Source organism: Dama dama, chromosome 3 (assembly GCF_033118175.1).
Source record: "Dama dama isolate Ldn47 chromosome 3, ASM3311817v1, whole genome shotgun sequence".
NCBI lineage: Eukaryota > Metazoa > Chordata > Mammalia > Artiodactyla > Cervidae > Dama > Dama dama.
The window spans coordinates 41,156,850-41,178,744 of record NC_083683.1 but is presented as its reverse complement, the minus strand read 5'-3'; the positions used below and the strand labels follow the sequence as shown (position 1 = coordinate 41,178,744).

Here is a 21,895-nt window from a genome sequence, read left to right as displayed (position 1 = left end):
TATGCCGGGATCACCTCCCCTCAAAGATATCTGTTGCCCACTGAGCCATTTGGGGAGTGTGCCTTTCCACACCCGTGCTGCTGATGTCCAAGGTGATAACACCCAGGACTGAGCCAAGAGTGCCATCTCTTCTGTGATCCCCAGACAGCCATCCTGGAGATGCCAGAGCAGTTCCGTGTTCCCTGGAGCCCTAAATGTGCCACAGCTGCTTCTCTTACAGAAGATGGAGAAGGCTCTGCCCTGATGGTGCTTGGTCACTTGGTCCCAGAAGCTCTGCTTCTGCAGGAGGGAGGCTCGGTGAAATAGAGTCTCCATCATCTGTTTGCAGCTTCTCCTGCTGCACTCTCTGCTCAGACACGCATCCCCCTGGCTGGCTGGGCCAGCCTCCCCAGTCCTCTCCCTCTTCCGGTGAGGGGGCTCTTTCATGCAAATCATCTTATGTAAACAGATGCCTTTTCTTTCAGTTCATCAGTGCATTTGTTGAAACTCTTTTGGTTTCAAATAGCAGACACAACTTGAGCCAGAAGTGAATAAAGGAACTGAATTATAAAGCTCTTGGAGTGTCTGGAGAAGTGAAATGGCAGGACTGCAGCTGGGCTTCAAGAAGAAGTTAAGGGACCGAAAAGCTACCATAACATTTCCTTTCCTCTCCAGCTGACTGACTTTCCCTGATCCCTACTCCACAAGGAGCAAAACAGGCCTCTATATATGGGCTTTGCTGGGGAAAAGCAGTGAACTGGCCAATTGGCTGTTTGTTTTTAAATTTATTTATTTGTTTTTGTTTTTGCATGTGCTGGGTCTTTGTTGCTGTGTGCCAGCTTTCTCTAGTTGGGGTGAGCTGGGGCTACTCTTTGTTGTGGTGCACAGGCCTCTCATTGCAGTGGCTTCTCTTGTTGTGGAGCACAGGCTTTAGGTCCAGGGCCTTCAGCAGTTGCAGCATGTGGGCGCTTCCCAGACCAGGGATCAAACCAATGTTCCCCGCACTGGAGGTGGATTCTCAACCATTGAGCCACCAGGGAAGTCCCCAGCTGGTCATTTCTGCAGCATAGATGCTGGTGAAGGTTGGAAGTAGGGAAGGGGCTTGATGTAGACTTGGGATGTAGGCGAGGGCCAGGTCAAGGTTGATTTTTACCAAGTGGGAACTTTATCCCAAGGGCAATGAATGGCAGAGCCACTGCAGAGTGTAGCTTAGAGCAAACAAAATTTTATTGTAGTTCGATCATACCAGTGCTATTCAGAAACATTTGAGGGAGCAAGACCAGAGACAGGTAGAGTAGTTAGGACACAATTGCAATGTATATTCTTGGAAGGAAATGTAGAAATCCTGTTGGGAGCAGGAATAAAAAGAAAGGATGGATTAGAGAACTATTTAAGTAGTAGAATCCACAAGAGTTGGTCATAGATTGGCTATGAGAAGGGGGTGGGGAGGAATTCTAAAGTGAATTCCAGGTTGTTGGCCCTGAAGACTGGCTAAATGGTGGTGATGTTGACTGAGATGGGGGATGTGGAGAAGGAGCAGATTTTATTTTGGGGGGAAGATGAAATGGCACTCTCTCCACAGACTGGCTGATGCTAACTTGATTACATATAGCAGATGAAGTCAACTTTGTGTTTGTTGAGTTTGAGATGCATAAAGGATGCTCAAATGGTGATGTCCAGGAAGTCAAGAACATTTAATTCTGTCCCCCTTGGAGAATCAGCACTAGAAACTGATGGTAGATCTGGGACTCGTCAGCAGAAAATATGGGCATTCAATCATGATGCTGAATAAAACCCAAGGTGAGCATGTGGTAAAGAGAGCAGTTGACACAGGATGGAAGTCTATAGAACATCAGCAGGTAAAGGACGGGGACAAGGGGATTAAGGGCGAGAAGCCCGTGAGGAGACAGAGAAGGAGATAATTAGCAGTGTTAAATATAACAGAGAGGGCCAATGAGATGACTCAAAGACGTCCATTCACACATGTATCCAAAAATTAACCAAAAATTAATATTTAACATGCTCAGGCTCTAGAGCCAGACTTACGTATGTATGTATATAAGTATATATAGTGAAAGTTGCTCAGTCGTGTCTGACTCTTTGCAACCCCATGGACTGTAGCCAGCCAGTCTCCTCTGTCCATGGAATTCTCCAGGCCAGAATACTGGAACGGGTTGCCATTCCCTTCTCTAGGGGATTTTCCCAACCCGGGGATTGGACCAGGTCTCTCACACTGCAGGCAGATTCTTTACCATCAGAGCCATCAGGGAAGCCTATATATATAGTAAAATAAATGTTATTGTCATGTGTCAGCCACTCTTCAGGACTCCAGGGGTGAAGCTGTGAATAAGATAGACCAAGTCTCTGCTCTTATGGAATTTCCATTCTATTTAGAGGTAAGAGGAGTACAGACTGCAAAAACAACAACAACAACAAAGAACAAGAAAATAGCAGATAAATTCAAAAAAAGAAAATAAAAGGATGACACGATGGGAGGCTGGGTGAGATGGAATCATGTAGATGGGTAGTTAGGGAAGGCCTGTCTGAGGAGGTAACAGTCATGCTGGAACTTGAGGACAAGTATGGATGAACCATGAGAAGTCACAGGGGCAGAGAGTTCCAGGTAAAAGATGAACATATGCAATGACTCTAAGATAGGAACAGATTTGGTGTGTCCAAAGAAAAGAAAGAAGCACATTTTTTTTCTGTTATCATGGCCTGTGATCTTTTCACTATACCTCATGGTCTTTCTGACACATCACACTGATGAAGCCATAGGCAAACAGAAAGTCCTAAAATTTATGTGGCAGATACTATAAGTTGACTCAGTAAACTCATATTCCAACCCCTTTCTGTTAAGAAAGCCAAAATCTACATTCTTAGACTTCCTTGCAGATAGACTGAGACTTGTGATAGTTTCTGCCAACTTGCGAGGCCTAGATGCAAGAAGGCAGCTGAGTCCAGAAAGAGGGAGAGAGAGAGGGAAGGAAAGCAGATTCTCTGTTAAAGTTCCAAGGTAGAAGCACTTGGTTCTTTGTGGGCTTGCATTAAAACAGCTCCATGTTGTGATAGGGCATTTTTTTTCTGGCTGCATTGCATTCAAGCTTGGTTCTTCCCAAAGATTTTGTGAGCTTTTTAGCTTCTTTCATGTACTTATTTCTACTTAAGCCAGCCAGAGTGAATTCTGTTGTCTGCAATAAGGACCCTTGATTTATATACTGGAGGAGGAGGTCTTGCTCAGTCGTGTCTGACTCTTTGCGACCCCGTGGAAGGTAGCCTACCAGGCTCCGCTGTCCATAGGATTTTCCAGGCAAGAATACTGGAGTGGGCTGCCATTTCCTTCTCCAGAGGATCTTCCCAACCCAGGGATCGAACCTGGGTCTCCTGCATTGCAGACAGACGCTTTACCGTCTGAGCCACCAGGGAAGCACCCTTGATTTATATAATGCCCTACTAATTCTGAAATCTCAACAGCTTCTCAGCCTCTTCTCCCAGCCCCTCCCCATCTCATTCCTCTTTGGTAAATCTAGCTGTCTTCCTGAGAAAAGGAATCTCAACCTCATTGAAAAATTGGACCTCCTCAACTGAATCATGCAAGATAATTTGCGAGCTGTTTAATCAAGTACTTCTGGGTCTGGCATTGAGCTTGGAGCTGTAAAGGCTCCAACAGTATATAGACATTCCTTTGTCATAGGAATATGCAATCCAAGACTTAAAATAATCCTTATAAGAATATATAAAAATGATTAGAGGATGATGACTAGAAAATAATAATAGCAGTAGTTTACTCATTTAATGAATGTTTACTATGTGCTAGGTAATAAAATAAGGTAATTACACAAATTCTCTAATTTTATCCTCAAAGTCCTATGAAAGTGAAAGTGTTAGTTGCTCATTCATGTCTAATTCTTTGTGACACTGTGGACCATAGCCTGCCAGGCACCTCTGTCCATGGAATTCTCCAGGCACGAAGACTGGAGGGGGTTGCCATTCCCTTCTCCAGTGGATCTTCCTGACCCAGGGATTGAACCCAGTTCTCCCACATTGCAGGCAGATTCTTTCCCATCTGAGCCACCAGGCAAGCCCTGTAAGGCATGTATTATTATAACACACTTTTAAAGATGAGCAAACTGAGGCCAAGTCAGTTCCCAAAGGCACACAGCTAGTAAGGAGTGGAGGCAGGATTACAACTCCCAGGCTAACTCTAGAGCCATACACTTAAAACCATGTGCTTGCTGTGTGCTGCCCACTGAAACATGTGTTATCTTATGTAATTTTCTCAATGATCATGTTAAGTGGATACTATTTTTCCAACTTAATGGATAGGGAATTGAGTCTCAGGAAGACCAGGTGATTTTCTCAAGATTCTAGAGCTCTTAATAGAAGAACTACAGGTTGAACCAGTATCTTCTGCCTTTTGGCCTAAAGTTCTTTCTGCTAAACTACACTTCTTTTCCAATCTCACTCCCCAGTTTTAGTCTGAACTCAGCTGCATCATAAAGACAGCCAAAAATAACAGTGGCATAAGCAAGCATGGGTTGTACAAGAGATCAGAAATAGGCAGTCCAGGCTGGTTTGGGAACTCTACACATGCAGAGACCCAAGCTCCTTCAGATGTCCCATCCCACCATCACTAAGGTATAGCCTTCATTCTCATGGTCTAAGACAGCTACTGGAACTCTAACCATCATTACCATGTTTCAAGTAGTAATGGAAAGAACACAGAAGAAAAGGTCAAACAACATTATCTAACTTTCTTTTAAGCTTTCCCAGAAAATGCTACATTTGACTTCTGCTTACATCTTACCAGGCAGAACTGAACCATAAAGCCATAGCTAATTGCAAAGGAGGCTGAGAAAATAGATCTTCATTAGGAGTAGCTACATGTCCAGCTACAAATAAAGTGGGTTTATGATTATTATTATGAAGGCAGAAGTGAAGTGAAGCTCAGTCTTGTCCGACTCTTTGTGACCTCATGGACTATATAGTCCGTGGAATTCTCCAGGCCAGAATACTGGAATGGGTAGCCTTTCCCTTCTCCATGGGATCTTCCCAACCCAGGGATCCAACCCAGGTCTCCCTCATTGAAGGCAGATTCTTTACCAACTCAGCCACAAGGGAAGTGAATACTGGAGTGGGTAGACTATCCCTTCTCCAGAAGATCTTCCCAACCCACAAATTGAACCGAGGTCTCCTGCATTGCAAGCAGATTCTTTACCAACTGAGCTATCAGGGAAGCCCATTAAGGCTGAAGGAAAGTTGATAAATAGACAGCTAGTTCTGCCTACCCCTTCTGGAGCGATTATTTGAAGGCTGCTGTAGCTGTCAGTGGGGCTTTGTAGATGGCTTAGTGGTAAAGAATCCACCTTCCATCCCTGGGTCAGGAAGATCCCATGAAGGAGGAAATGGCAACCCACTCCAGTATTCTGGCCTGGAGAATTCCATGAAAAGAGGAGCCTGGAGGGCTACAGTCCATGGAGTCACAGAGTCAGACATGACTGAGCAACTGAGCAGGCATGCATATAGCTCTCAGTAGCTATCTCTGAAGGCTGCTAGCTGTCCTAACAGAAACAGATGACACAATCAGAAAAATTTAACTGAAAAGTTAATGGAGAGAGGATTTTCAAAGATTTGGGAAAGATTTAGGAAAGATTGAAGGCAGGAGGAGAGGAGATGACAGAGGATGAGATGGTTGGATGGCATCACTGACTCGATGGACATGAGTTTGAGCAAGCTCCGGGAGTTGGTGACAGACAGGGAGGCCTGGTGTGCTGCAGTCCATGGAGTCGTAAAGAGTCAGACATGACCGAGTGACTGAATTGAACTGAACTGAACTAAAGGGAACCATCAAAGGATGGTGAGATATCTGGAAGCTAGCAAGAGAAGGTAGCTGCTACTAGCCCTGGAGCCAAGAGAGAGGGGCCAGAGACTAAAGACCCCAAGCTCTCCATCTTCTTGCCCTCCTGTCTTTTGCAAGCAGCTGCCTGGATCTAACCTGAGAGTAAGGGAGCCTGGTGAGCCCAGAGACCAGCCTTCAGAGTCCAGAGCAGGGAGAGGAGGCAGAAGATGGTGTAGGACAAATAGAGAATATCCAGCATAGTCACCTCTGCAAGGTGCCATCCTGTGTCCATCCACACATTAGGGAAAGGGGCTGGACTATATGGTGAGAAGATTTGCAGTACTTTGAGTGCAAAGACTGAAACTTCCAGCTAGGGTACGGGAAGGGAGAGCCCCGAGTGTGGCTTAGAGGTGTTTGAGGAATGCTTTGTCAGCTCAAGACTCAGTACAGAAACAAGACCACAGTCTGTCCCCTCTTTGGCCATAAACGGGCAAAGTTACCTGCTTTTTCTCTTTACAGTTTTGTAGCTCTGAGTGAACCTCAGAGTGAGTGGGCATGGGTTCCTGCTCAGAGTGCCTCTGGGGACCTCCTAAACCTCCATATGCAGGCTGAGAAGAGCAAGAGAACTGGGAAGTCAGGGAGATCTGTCCGATCACACTTTTGTCTCCCCTGTTATCTTATATTGTCTGTTTTTGTTTCGTTTATTTTCTTAATTATTTTAAAATGTGTAATTTCATATTGGAGTATAGTGCATTTACAGTGTTGTGTTAGTTTCAGATGTACAGGAAAGTCATTCAGTTATACATATACATACATCTATTCTTTTTCAGATTCTTTTCCCATATAGGTTATTACAGAGTATTGAATAGAGTTCACTGTGCTATACAGTAGGTCCTTGTTGAGTATCTATTTTATATATATATATATATATATATATATATATATATATATATATGTATGTATATATGTATTAGTGTATATATGTTAATCCCAACCTCCTAATTTATCCCCCACCCCTGCCTTTCCTCTTTGGTAACCATAAATTTGGTTTGTAGGTCTGTGAGTCTGTTTCTGTCTTGTAAAGAACTTCACTTGCATTATTTTTTTAGATTCCACGTATAAGTGGTATCATGTTGTATTTGTCTTTCTCTGTCTGACTGACTTCACTTAGTATGATAATCTCTAGGTCCATCCTTGTTGCTGCGTGCATGAGCGCTAAGTCACTTCAGTGGTGTCTGACTCTTTGCCAGCTTATGAACTCTAACCTGCCAGCTCCTCTATCCATGGGATTCTCCAGGCAAGTATGCTGGAGTGGGTTGCTGTGCTCTCCTCCAGGGGATCTTCCTGACCCAGAGATCAAACCCCCATCTCACATCTCTTGCATTGGCAGGTGGCTTCTTTACCATTAGCGCCACATAGGAAGCCCCCATGTTGCTGCAAATGGCATTATTTCAGTCTTTTTATGACTGAATAATATTCCATTGTATACATGTAGTACCTTGCCTTTATCTATTCATCTGTTGATAGACATTTATGTTGCTTTCATGTCTTGACTGTTGTAAACAGTACTATGAACATTGGGGTGCATATATCTTTTCAAATTATGGTTTCCTCCAGATATATGCCCCAGAGTGGGATCGCTGGATGATACGGTAGCTCTATTTTTAGTTTTTTAAGGAACCTCCTTATTGTTCTCTATGGTGGCTGTACCAATTTACATTCCCACCAACAGTGTAGGAGGCTTCTCTTTTCTCCATACCTTCTCTAGCACTTCCCCGGTGGCTTAGATGGTAACGCATCTGCCTACAATGCGGGAGACCTGGGTTCAATCCCTGGGTTGGGAAGATCTCCTGGAGAAGGAAATGGCAACCCACTCCAGTATTCTTGCCTGGAAAATCCCATAGACAGAGGAGCCTGGTAGGCTACAGTCCATGGGGTTGCAAAGAGTCGGGCACAACTGAGCGACTTCACTTTCACTTTCTCTAGCATTTACTGTTTGTAAACATTTTGACAATTGCCATTCTTACCAGTGTGAGGTGATATCTTATTGTGTTTTTTTTCCTATTGTATTTTGATTTGCATATGTCTAGTAACTAGCCATATTGAGCATTTTTCATGTGCTTTTTGGCCCTTGTGGCTTAGCTGGTTAAGAATCCACCTGCAATGTGGGAGACCTGGGTTCTATCCCTGGGTTGGGAAGATTCCCTGGAGGAGGGAAAGGCTACCCACTCCAGTGTTCTTGTGTGGAGAATTCCATGGACTATATAGTCCATGGGGTCGCAAAGAGTCAGACACGAATGAAGGACTTTCAGTTTCTTTAGAGAAATGTCTATCTAAATCTTCCTGGTTTTGATTGGGTTATTTGTTATTTTTAATATTGAGCTGTATAAGCTTTTTTATCTTTTGAAGATTAATTCTTTGTTGGTTTCATCATTTGCAAATATTTTCTCCCATTCTGTGGGTTCTGTTTTTATTTTGTTTATGATTTGCTTTGCTGTGCAAAAGCTTTTAAGTTTAATTAGGCCCCATTTGTTGTTGTTTTTTTTTTCATTATTCTAGGAGGTGGATCGGAAAAGATCTTGCTGCGACTTATGTTAAAGAGTGTTCTGCCTATATTTTCCTCTAAGAGTTTTATAGTATCTGGTCTAACATTTAGGTCTTTAGTCCATTTTATTTTTGTGTATGGTATTAGAGAATGTTCTAATTTCTTTCATTCTTTTACATGTTACTGTCTAGTTTTCCCAGCACCACTTACTGAAGAGACTGTCTTCTCCACTGTATATTCTTGTTTCCTTTGTCATAGATTAACTGACCAAGGGTACGTGGGTCTATTTCTGGGTATTTTATCCTGTTCCATTGATCTATAAGTCTAACTTTGTGCTGTTTTGATTACTATAGCTTAATAGTTTAGTCCTAAGCCAGCAAGCCCGATTCCTCCAGCTTCATTTTCTCTCTCAAAATTGCTTTAGCTATTTGGGATCTTTCGTATTTCCATACAAATTTTAAGATTTTTAAAAAAACTTTAGATCTGCAAAAAATGCCATCAGTAATTTGATAGGAATGTCTGCTCTTGTTTTGAATGCATATTGATCCGTGGGTCAGGAAGATCCCCTGGAGAAGGGAATGGCTACCCAATCCAGTATTCTTGCCTAGAGAATTCCATGTACAGAGGAGCTGGTGGGCTTCAATACATGGAGTTGCAAAGGGCTGGGCACAGCTGAGCGACTAACACATTTCTCACTCAAACTTGAGCAGGGATTAGCATCCTACTTTATCTCTGTCCTTCAAAATACCCGGTACCAAGGCAGTATGGTATATAATCCTGCAGTCTGAAAGACTTGGCTTCAAGACCCTACTAGGAAGGACCACATACAATGTGCCCTCCATATCCATGATCAGTTGAATCTGCAAATGTGAAACTATACACGTAGAAGGCCAACTGTATCCACTGTGTATCACCATTTTATCTGTGGGATTTGCATACCTTTAGGGTCGGCATCTGTGGGGATTCCTGGGACCAATTCCTCATGGATACAAAGGGAACTGACTGTATTGTATGATCCCATTTGTAGGACATATCCTGACTAGGCAGAGAGACACAGGGTAGACTAATGGTAGCCGGGGCTGAAAGGGTAGGCAATGAGGGGAATGCCTGCTAAAAGGGGCGGAGGTTCTTTTTAAGGTGATTTAAAGGTTCTAATATTGATTAGGATACATGGCTTTTATTGATTTTGGTACATGGTTTGCATGGGCTTCCCTAGTGCCTCAGTGGTGAAGAATCCGCCTGCCAATGCAGGAGACACAGGTTCAATCCCTGGGTCAGGAAGATCCTCTGGAGAAGGAAATGGCAACTCACTCGAGTATTCTTGCCTGGGAAATCCCATGGACAGAGGAGCCTGGCAGGCTGAAGTCCACGGGCTTGCAAAAGAGTTGGACACAACTGAGCAACTAAACAATAACAAGAACTGTTTGCACAACTCTGAATATACTAAAAATCATTGAATTTTACACTTTAAAAGGTGTGTTGTATGGGATGTGAATTATATGTCACTCAATCTGTAACAGAAAACAAAAGACCCTGCTCGGCATTTATTTGCAGCTTCTGCATCTGTAAAATAGTCATAGTAACATCTGTTATACCTCACAGAGCTGCCTCAAGGGTTAAATGAAACACTATATGAAAAGCAATAACCACAGTACCTTGAACATATGCTTATTAAATGTTTTCCAGATGATTCCTATATTTTAGAAGTCGAACTGGAGTCAGTATAAAGCTGAATGTTAAAGCAGAAAAGGTGCTTAGAAATCAATCTAGTTCTAGCTTCTCATTCTGTAAATGAGAAACGAGTGATAAACTCAGAAAATTACCACTGACCGGAGGTTGGAAGGCAGCCATGAAAGAGTGAGTGAGTGAATTCAAGATCTTAGAACGATGGCCACTTACTGCATTACTTAATTGTATGTGCTCTGCTGAGGCAGCAACACTGAACCTGGTTTGGCCCTTTGCCAAAAGAGCAAGCAGAAAGAGCAATTACATAATTCATTTTCATGTTAGAAAACTTGGTGCCTGCTCAGTAGAGTCTAAGATAGAAATAAATTCGTACAGGTGATAATATAAAAAATTCTATTAAAATCCCCAAGTGGATTTTTAAAGCAATATAGTAATTTTCTTTAATTTTAGAAATGGTGAAAATATGAAATATCATAACTGCTCCAAACCACTTATATGAGTTTCCTTTTTCCCCAACTGCATCTTTCTTTTTCTCCCTACACACGCACACACACACATGATTGTATTGATAAGATGCACACTTTTTGACAACTTATTTCTGATCAGGACCCAATCTACAATCAATGGCTTATTCTAATTTAATTGACAGCATTGTTGTCTTTCTTAGCTTTACATAAAATAATGTATGTATGTATGAGTTAGTCACTCAGTCGTGTCCAACTCTTTGTGACCCCATGGACTGTAGCTCGTAAGGCTTCCTCTGTCCATGGGATTCTTCAGGCAAGAATACTGAAGTGGGTTGCCATTTCCTTCTCTAACATAAAGGTGCATCTTAAAATAGATGACAAATTACAGTATGGCATGAGAAATTGATGGTTGCTCAGTTGTGTCTGACTGTTTGTGACCCATGGACTGTAGCCTGCCAGGCTCCTCTGTCCATGGAATTCTCCAGGCAAGAATACTCGAATGGGTTGCATTCCCTTCTCCAGGGGATCTTCCTGACCCAGGAGTCAAACCTGGGTCTCCTGAATTGCAGGCAAACTTTTTACCATCTGAGCCCCCAGTGTCCATAAATATACTTTAAAAACGATCTAGAAATTTGTGCTGGTTGAATGTTCAGGAATCTTAGAGAGGACGTGGCTTATGCAAGTGCCGGAAAAACCACAGAGTTCAAGTACTTCCACCGGGCATTGTCCTCTTCATGTGAATAGCATGTGTGTACGTGAACCTGGGACCCATTAACAGGAGCTCTAGACTTATTGATGGTTTTGCCAATGTAATCCTGGAGAAATGATTAACCAACACAGAGGTGATTGGATATACCTGAATCCTCTTAGGAACAGATCCTTGGACATTTCGCAACTGCATACTCTAGCATTCCTCCTTCACAGTGTTCAGTGTCTGTGTGAGGCTCCTGTAGGCAACACTTCAGCTCTTAGGAGATGCAGCAGAAGCCAGAGGATTGGGTGAGGCTTCCCACCTGGATCAGCAAAGCTTTTCTCTAACAGCCTTGCTTATTCGAGGGGTAAAGGGATTTCTGCAGTGAAAGGCTAAGTCCTTGGCATGGTTTCAGGGTCCCTAATGGATGTGCCAAAGTCTCTGACTGGCAAACTCCTCACAAAATAATAATTATTTAGATGCTGCAGAAGATAATTAATTTGGGCTTTGGAAGGTTTCCTGCTTGGTGCATTCAATTCGAAAGGCTGCCTCCTCTCAGCATGTGCCTGTAAACACAATCCCTGGAATGACAAAAGAGGATAATAAAAGTCAAAAGTGTTGCCAGCTCTGGCCTTTTGAACTAATGCCAAGTTTCCATGGAAGTGGGCATTGAGGTGGATGGACTTGTTTTCTTCTCTACTTGAGTGATGAGGTTTTCGTCATGCGCTGGTTGCTCTGGTGCCTGTAGAACAGTGTCCCCAGACACGTTTCCATCGAGAACACATGGGAAGCCAGAGACACGCAGGGAGCCTTGCACGTGGCTTTGTCCATGAGCCTGTTCTGCTCAACCCAACCGAGCAGAACTACACAACACAGCAGCACTCCAGCCAGAAAAGATTTGTTCAGGATCACCCTGGAGTTTTGACTCCTAAGATGGAAAAGAATGCAGAGTGGAGAGTCTTTTTTTTTTCTTTCGTTTTTTGGCCGCACCTCACAGCATACAGGATGTTAGTTCCCCAACCCACATCCCCTGCAATGGAAGTGTGGAGTCTTAACCACTGGACCACCAGGGAGGTCCCAAGAGTCTTTCCAAAGGCTGACTTTAGAGTAGGAAAGCTGAAGCAATCAGCAGAGGTGTCCTGTTCAGATGACATGAGGCTCTTTCCATTCACTCATTTGTCAAATATTTATTGTGTACCTACTGCATGCACATAAATAGTCTTCTAGGCCTTGAGGTTACATAAATAGCAGACAATAACACAGATAAAATCTCTATCCACCTGGATCTTCCTTTCTAGAGGATGGAGACAATAAGCAAATAGGTGAATAGAGCACATCAGGAAGTGATAAATCCTGTGGGGAAAAAAAAATAAGGCAGGTTAAGGGGGAGGAAGTGCCCGGGTGAGGGTGGTGCATCGCTGTTTTATGTAGGTGGACAGGGTGGTACTCTCTGCTAGAGTGGGATGGAGGAGCACAGTGGTTTGAAGGATGCTGGGGAGTGAGTCATATAGGCAACTTCGTGGGGTACATCCAGCAGACAGAGAGTGAAGGGCCTAATGCAGGAGCTGGCTCAGCCCCTGCAAGGACTGGTGTGGAGGGGTAGGGGCTGGAACAGACGGGGTTGTAGATTGTGGTGCGAGGGGATGTCCGAGAGAGCTGAGGGAGAGCTGTGGATAATGACGGGCTTCTCGGATCCTCTGAGGTGGGAGACTGTGGAGGAGTTTGAGCAGAGGAGCCTGGCGATCTGAGGCAAATGTAACAAGAGTACTCTGGCCACTGTGTGAGGATGACATGATGGCAGAAGACAAGGATGGAAGCATGGAGATCAGCGAGGAGTCTGCTGCAATGGTCCTGATGAAGACGCCATGCAGAGACGGGGGATGGTGGGGGTGGAGATGGAGGGAGGTGGTCAGGTTCTGGATGTATTCTGAAGGTGGGACCAGCAGGACTGGATGAGGGATGAGCCAATGGATTAGATATCAAGGGCACGAGAAAGAGAGATATGAAGGACAACTCCACGCCTTTAGGTCTGCTCAACCAGAAGAAGGGAGCTGTTATCTGTTGAACTGGGGCCACCGGAGGTAAAGCCAGTTTTGGACTTAAGGCTGAGATGAGAGTGGAGATATCCAGGTGGAGAAGCTGAGTAGACAAATGTGAGTAAAGGATCGAGTCCTTGGGGCTGCTGCTAGAACACACCCAGTGCTGGGGGATCAGCCTTATCTTGTATTGCCTTAAATTAGAGAGTCAGGCAGAGGCAGGGTCAGGGCTTTCCACCTCCTGGGGGTTTACTTGGAGAGGTCACAAGAAAGTAGGGTCCTAATCTGGTTGCAAATGTTTGGGTGAGGTTTGTAACTAGACAGAGGGTCCGGTACTCTTTACCTGATGCACCAGTCCAAACCTTTCCGAATATCCCACCCCCACCCTACTCCACAGAAGCAATGACCATAGAGATCTTCTCCTTGAAAAGCTACCACCTTGCCACCTGTGTATTTTCTGCTTGTTATCTTAAAACTGGGTAATCAGATGGGGAATGCATGTAAATCCATGGCTGATTCATGTCAATGTATGGCAAAAACCACTACAATATTGTAAAGTAATTAGCCTCCAACTAATAAAAATAAATGGAAAAAAAAAAACTGGGTAATCAAGAGAACCGTGTTTTTATACTGAGATTGGTACTTAAATCTTGACTTTGTTGCATGCTAGCTGTGTGACCTCAGGGAAGTCTCTTAGCCTCTGTGAGCCTCAGTTTCCTCATGTCTACATAACTAACATTCATTTGATAATCATATGGAATTATGTATGTAAAGAGCCTACCCCTGTGTGTGGCAAATAAGAGGTAATTGTAATAGTAAAAAATTGTGTTGGCCACTATTTTGTACATCTTTAATTATATTTACTTAAATATCACAGCAACCCATGAGATAGAAACTGTTGTTAATTCTACTTTACAGATAAAGTTAAATAAATTGGCTAGCTAGTTACTCAAGTAGGCTGGATCTAGGAATTATTCATTTAACTACTATGCTTCTTGAAAATACTTTAAAGTTTTTCTTCTCTCTCATTTTCAAGTATTTTTATTACATGGTTCAAGTTTTCAATTTGCAGTTTTGTATTTTTCCTTGTTAGTAAGTTGTGTTTAGTATCTGACCCTAAGACAACTGTCATCCCCTTTATACTAAAATAGCAGTTTAATGCAGTGGCAAGAAAAGAAAATTCAACATTTCTGAAATACAAAAGATGAGGTCTTATTGCCAACCTTCTCTGTGGGAAGCCTGGTCAATGTAGCTGGGCATATAAAGCAAGCTGGAGACATGACTTTTTCTCCTTGAACAAATAAGAAAATGTGTTTGGAAAGCCGTGAAAATCTGAAAAGAGAATGAGGGATCTGCATTTTAGAGTGTTAGGAGAAATTAAAATCTGTTTGTACTCTGTGTGTGTGCATATGTATACATATACGTGAAAGTGTGTGCCTGGGCATGTCTGAAGGTGTGTGGGTGTCTGTGAATGCATGTGTATAAGGGGTGTGTGTGTGTTAGTCTTTGGAAGATGTAACACTTACTGACTACCAGAAGAGTTGGCTCAGTGGGTTGTTTGACACAAAAGGATGATCTCAATCGATGAGATCAATTTTCTGGTTTATGCTTCTTCAAATCATTGAGCTGATGACGCTGAGAAGGAAAAACCATGTCCAAGGAAGAAAGAAAATCATGTTTCTCATGAAATAGGTCTGTCATATTTAGCACATAAAAGTACAGGACTCCCAGTTAAAGTTGACCTGTCAATAAAATTAAACAATAATTTTTTAGTATAAATATGTCCCATATTTGAGATATCTTTTACCAAAAAAATTCCTTATCTGAAATTCACATCTTATAGGACATGCTGTGTTTTATCTGGAAACATAACCATGCAAGAGAATGAAGGTAAATAGCTGTTGATTTTTTAAAAAAATCTTTTAAAATCCACAAACCTTTTATGAACTAGAAAGGATTTTTGGTTCTGGCTGGGGCATCAACTCATTTTTTTTTTTCCTCTTTCATGAAGTTTCTTAAGAATTTGGCACCACCATCTGTGAAATGGGGAAATAACCTGACAAGCACACCATCATCTCCCCAGGGGAAAACCCTGTAGAATTTCACATCTGTATCCCCATGTATAATTGCCTGGGGCACCTCCTCTTCATTCTCCACTCCAGTAAAAAAATCAATTAAGTGCTCGCTTCGGCAGCACATATACTAAAATTGGAACGATACAGAGAAGATTAGCATGGCCCCTGCGCAAGGATGACACGCAAATTCGTGAAGCGTTCCATATTTAAAAAAAAAAAAAAAATCAATTAATACTTTTTTTTTTTAATTAATACTTTTAAAAAAGGATTCTTATAATATGTCTTAATAGACAGTCAGTATCCTGTGGTGTTCAATTTCTTCTTTCTTTTTCCCCTCTCTCTAGCTTGCGTGGAGACACAGTTCTCCTCTGAGGGGAGTAGCAAACTGTGGGAAGTCTTTGGAAGAGGAGAATGTTGATGGGAATTCAGAGAGGAAATTTCCCATGAGCCCTGGGAAGCCGGAAGCAGGCAGAGGTGAGGCCCTGGATCCTGAGGGCCCGTGATGGTGTGATGGAGGGGAGGGACCACCTCATCACTTCTTTCGACTGGAACAAAGTAGCGTGCGAGGGTGAGCCTCAGGTCCTCTAGTGATTGGTCCTGAGTTTGTGCTGTGTCTGTCCCTCTCTTGGTGTCTGAGCTGGAAACTCTTGGACCTCTACCTTCCTTATCAGTAGAAATAAGGCTGAAATACTAGTGCCTCGCCACAGAGTTGTTGTAAGGACTAAGTACAGCGTTAATGAAGCCAGTGTCTGGGGGTTCCCTCGTGGTTCAGTGGTCAAGACTCTGCTTCCACTGCAGGGTGCATGGGTTCAGATCAATCTCTGATCAGGGAACAAAGATCTGACATTCCCAATTGCCAAAAAACAAAACAAAACAAAAACAAGACAAAGAGCATCTCTGGCTCTCAGCAAAATGTTAGTCATTATTATTTCTTGTTGCCTAGGGTGATTTTTCCTAATAAGTTCAGTTATAATTTTTATTAATAAGCTTTTCTGGTCATAGATGTAATGCATGTTCACAGTGTTAACAATATGTAGGAACACAGAAAAATGACATTAAAATTAAATCAGAAATACCCCATAAAGCCATTTCTGGTTTTTTAATTTTTCTCTGTATGTGCTAGTGGTCCTCAGTGCTGACAGTACATCAGAACAACCTGGGAAACTTTTTAAAATAAAGATGCCAAACCAGAGCTAATAAATCAGAACCTCTAGGGGTAGGGAGGAGAAGGCAATGGTAACCCACTCCAGTACTCTTGCCTGGAAAATCCCATGGACAGAGGAGCCTGGTGGGCTACAGTCCACAGGGTCGCTAAGAGTCGGACATGACTGAAGCAACTTTGCAGCAGCAGCAGCAGCAGGGGTAAGGATGATGGGTCTGTGTTTTTTTCTTTTTTTAAATTCCAGAACATTCTATTGCAAAGTCAGTTTTAAAAACCCTGGCACTCACTCATGCCTATTGCTTGCCTGTCTGTATCTCTCTTGTAGTTTTCAAAAATTGGACAATATTGTACGTTCAGTTTTGTAAACTGCTTTTGTCAAGCTGCTTTATCTCTCATCATCATTATTTTTCTATTGTGTCTTATGTTGTTTCCTTACGGCTTCAGCTGTGGTTTCTAATAAGCCCTGACCCACTGCTTTTCACCCAGCTGTCTTCTCACAGAATGAATCCATTTAAAAATGTCATCACTCCTGCCTTCTGATGGCCTTCTAATCTGCCACAGTGGATGAACGGAGACCTCATCACCATTATTCATTCTCTCCCTCTCTTAGATTTTGGCTCCCTAATTGATGGCCACCTATGACGCTGGCCCTCAGTCGTTCCTCTGCAGTTTTGTGGCTAAAGCTTGAGATTATGCTGGCGGAACTGCTGGTGTGGGTTCACACATTTTCTTCCCTAAAATATTAATTTGACTTATAACACTGTTTTCCATTTAGTGCTCAGCCAACCATGGGGGTGGTGATTTCAGCTCAGAACAACCTCCGAGGACTCTAAGGGGAAATTTTCTTGGCTGTCCAACTGACATTTTAGGAAAATAAAATAACATTAAAACACCATAAAAAAAATTCCTTGTAGACAGCTGTCTCCAGTTACTGATGAATGAGACAGCATGGGGTGAGAGAGAGCCCTAAACCAATCAAGAAGTAAACACCTAAACATTTCTGCCCATTCTGCTGCCGATATGTGAAATAAATGCAGCAATTGCAGGACAGCAGTGTCACCCTGACTTTCCACCCCGCCACACTGATACTTCAGCTGCTGAGTGGAAACGCAAGTGATGGTTGTTTGAAAAGTTTTCAAAACATTGCAAGCAAGAGATTTCTCAAGAAGCGCCCTGGGTCTTATTTGTATGGAAAAGGAAGCGTGAACTACCACAGGTTATTAACTGGTCTTCGAGTGGGGAAACCAGAGGAGGTCTCTACCCCCAGAGCTGGACCATCTGCTTTGGTCTCTGGCTGGGCCAGGAGAGGAATAACAATAAAAGGGCTGCAGGCCCCTGAGGACACCAGGACATGGAACAAAGAGGCCTGACCCATTCAGCCTTCAGCAAATGAAGAGCTGCAGATGAACACTGCTTACAGTTACCGAGAAAGAATGTGCCAGGCTCTCATAAGGTTGATTGAGAAAATATCGGAGAATAGCCTCTTCTCTGGGAAAGGAAGCATATTGCTGCTGCTGCTGCTAAGTCGCATCTGGATGAATGCATGTGGTGTGACTAAGAGCTCTGTCCACAGCACTACCTTGCTCTGGTTGGTTGTTTAGCAAGCCCTAATGGTTGACCGGAAGCTTCTCCTCTGTGGGGCAGTTTGTACTACAATTCTTTTTTATCCCAAATAATGGAAATTTAAGGATCCCAGGAGGCCGAGACCAGTCAAAAGGGTTTTGCACTTCCTTTATCCCAATTATACCAGATGTACTATCCAGGTAGCAGCTTTATGGCTCCTGCTTCAGCCTTAACCTGGGCTTCTTCCGTTTTCCAAACTATCCTCCTCTGGGGTGGGGGGGTGGTACCTCCCATTTGGTGGTGACGGCAGACAGCAGAGGAGTTTCCCCAGGACCCAACCAAGTCTTTGCAAGCCCATCCAGTGACCATGCCAGGGAGGGCACGGCTTGCCAGCCCTCTTTGTTAATTTCCTCAGAGCAGTAATTGAGCACCCCTGGTGAGATGTGGGCGCCAGCAAGGTTAGGTGCTGGCGAGAACCCTCTCCCTGGCTTGCAGAGTACTGCCTTCTTGCTGGGTGCTCACGTGGCCTTTCCCCAGAGTGTACACACACAGAGAGCACCAGTATCTCTTCCTCTTCTTATAAGGACACCAGTCCTATTAGATCAGGACTCTACACTTACGACCTCACTTAACCTTCATCCTCCTGAATGGCCCTGTGTCCAGTACAGTGTAGGGTTTTAAGATAGGAATTTGGCAGGCACATAATTCAGTCCATTGCATCCTGGGAACTAGATACTTCCAGAAACTATAAGCCATCTCTGTTTCAGAGACATCTTATGTTGGAAAATGATTGCGAGAAATATTTGAAATTCTGAGTAAGTGGAACTCAGAAGGAAAGAACTTGCATTGTCTAGATTCTAAGCTCCAGGAGGGCAGGCAGGCACTGTGCTTCAGTATTTCAGCATGGGACACAGCAGAAGGCCCTCAGAAACATGTGAACTGATGAAAGGTGGTCTTTCCTAAAGACATAATAATATCAGTAGTTTGTGGGCCTTCATTTGATCCCTGTTAAGAACACAGGGGAGAGAGGGAGGCCCCTGCTGTCATTAAGGGCTGACTAGTCTGGAATTTTTACGAGGCCATCGGTTAGTTTCCTGCTGCTCCTTCCCCTGTCTGGTTCTGCTTCTGAAGACACAGCTACTAATGATCAGCTCTGGTGCTGTCTGCACTGTCCTTAGAGAAATCAAGTTTTACACATGGACTATGGTGTGATAAAAGCATATTCAACAAAATAAAATATAGATACACATGCACATGTGACCAATTAGTTTAATAATAATAGCCTCAGAAAAACTCTCATTCTCAGGCTTTTTAGAATTTCCTCTTTAAAAGCTAGGACAGTTTTTATCATTTTGATCTGGGGCTTATCTGCTTATTCTCTTTCCTGGGTTTTGGCTTTCATATCTAGTCATAATTTCATAGGGGTGGAAAAATGTCCCCCTCTTCCCTTCTACAATAGGTTTCTTTGGCTGGCCTAATACGTAAGTTGACATAAGGCAGATAAACAGGAAGAAAACATTTAATGCTGTGTATACGGGAATCCCATAAAAGTATGAGACCAAAACTGGAAGCTTTTATACCTTTTACACACAAAAAACTGTAAATTTATAAAGAATTGACAAGACAAAGGGGTTTGGACTTAGGGTAGCAAATTAGTGAAGATGTAACAAAATTTGTTTATACAGCCTTCCCTGTCCTAAATTCCCTATTTCTGGTGATAAAAAATATCTTCTACCTTCCCGGGACAGGGAAGGTAGCTTTCAGGTGAGAGGTTTGTTTCCTGCCCTCAGGGGGACAAAGAAGGGTCAGAGTGTCCTTCTCAGACTGGCTGTTTCTCAAGTAACTTTAGTTCAGAATAATCAGTATGCCACGGTATAATGTTTGGGGCTAGCATAGTCTGCTCCCCTTCTGTTCTCTGCTGAATTAAAGCTTCTGTATTTCCTTAGATGTTTAAGAATAAGGAGACCAGGTGTGACTGCTTCAGAAGAGCACCCATCTCCATGGATCACCGCAGTGGCTGCTGTGGCCTACCCAGGCCTGCATGGGTCCCAGAGCTGCCCCCAGCTCTGCAGCTCTGGGCTGGCTTTTCTTTCTCAGTCTCTTAAAGTTGTAGGATGTATGGAATGTAGACACAGCCCAGTGCCTGTCCACAGGAAGTGCTCTGAAATAAAAACTGCTATAACGACCCCTCCCTTTTACAAATTGCTCTATGTGCCAAATGCTGGGCTCTAAACCTTCAATGCCTTCAGGGCCAGGAAGGTCATTTAAATGTGTATATACTTTGTGTGGGGCAACAGAGAATGGGGGAAACCCTGGTTAAGTTGGGGAGTCCATGCTTTGCTAAAAGAAAGTCAGATATTTTATAACAGGAAGGAAAGGAGGGAGGGAGGGAGGCAGGAAGGAAGATGACACTACACATTTCTGCTAGCTGGATTTGGCCCTGGAGCCACCAGTTTGCAACCCTTACTCTGATTTAAAGGTGAGTGTATTTTAAGGAGCTGAGTGAGCTACGTAAAAGAAACAAATCCGAAGTCTTAACCTTCAACATTCAGCTGTGAGTGCAAAAGGAAATTCCTCGTAAAATTTCTAACTAAAGAGGAGTCGGGTCACTGTGCGTTCATTGTGAATCAAGACCATGATGTGCTTGCTAAAAAAGCCTGTTCTCCCTTAGGATCCATTTATAAAAAGATAAATGCTTAAAATCACTTTGAATGAATCAGTAGATGAAACAACAACCACACAAGCAAGATGGTGGCTCGTCCTGGTCCATGTGGACCAGAAGCCCCCAGAGTCCTGGGCTCCATACTGGGGATACAGTGAAAGAGGGAGAGAAGACTGGCTATTGGAGCTCACTCAGGGGAACGGCTGAGGGGGTACTGGAATTGCATCAGGAACAAGTGAAGGAAATACAGATGTTTATCCCAAAGAAACAAATGCCCAAGTGGGTTACCAACAGCATCAGTGTTGATGACATTTATTTTTTAAATGCGTTTATTTATTTTTGGCTGTGCTGGGTCTTCACTGCTGCATGAGGGCTTTCTCGAGTTGTGGCAAGGCGGGGGAGCTACCTCTAATTGCAGAAACGCAGGCTTCTTGCTGTGGAGCACAGGCTCTAGGGTGTGAGGCCTCAGTGGTTGTGGTGCACGGACTTGCTTGCTTTCTGGTATGTGGGGTCTTCCTGAACCAGGGATCGAACCTGTGTCCCCTGCATTGGCAGCTAGATTCTTAACAACTGGACCACCAGGGAAGTCCCCATTTATTGAGTTTTAGGCACCATGTATGTATGATGACATTGCTGACAGTGATTGAATCTCATGCAACAGGTTCCTTAAGTATGTTATTTCATTCAGTCCCCACAACAACCCTATGAAATTGGCAGTATTAGTATGCCGTTTTTGCAGATGAGGAATCTGTGGCATAAAAAGATTAACTTGCCCAAGATCACACAATCAACAAATTGTGTGGGAAGCTGAGAGTCAGTCCATCCATGCAATCTGCCCATAGAGCCCACAGGCTTAACTGTACACCATTAGCTGTCCTCCATTATTTAAAGGGATATATTAATAACCTTGTTGTCTCTGATTCCAACAGAGAGAGCAAAAGTCAGAGGAGACAGAAACAGACTCAGCTCAATACAAGGGAGGCCTTTCAAATGTCTGGAGATGGAACAGGTTTTTTCAGTGCATTCTTTCAAATGTCCAGAGAAGGAATGGATTTTTTTTTCAGTGTGTTCAAGTAGGGGCCAGATGACTCGGCCAACATTTCAGAGAGAGGATTCCAGAATGGATGAGAGCAGATGGCTTCCAAGATTCCTTCCCCCTCTTGATTCTGTCATGGTCTGAGGCTTGAGGC

General features: G+C 43.4%; 2 non-coding genes across 2 annotated transcripts; one reads left to right on the top strand and one right to left on the bottom strand.

The window, feature by feature from the left end:
• Window positions 1-3,333: 3,333 nt before the first annotated feature.
• Window positions 3,334-3,405, bottom strand: TRNAC-GCA (transfer RNA cysteine (anticodon GCA)). The gene has a single exon. It is a non-coding gene; the product is annotated as a tRNA-Cys (tRNA).
• Window positions 3,406-15,421: 12,016 nt separating this feature from the next.
• Window positions 15,422-15,528, top strand: LOC133049503 (U6 spliceosomal RNA). The gene has a single exon (XR_009691344.1). It is a non-coding gene; the product is annotated as a U6 spliceosomal RNA (small nuclear RNA).
• Window positions 15,529-21,895: the final 6,367 nt, after the last annotated feature.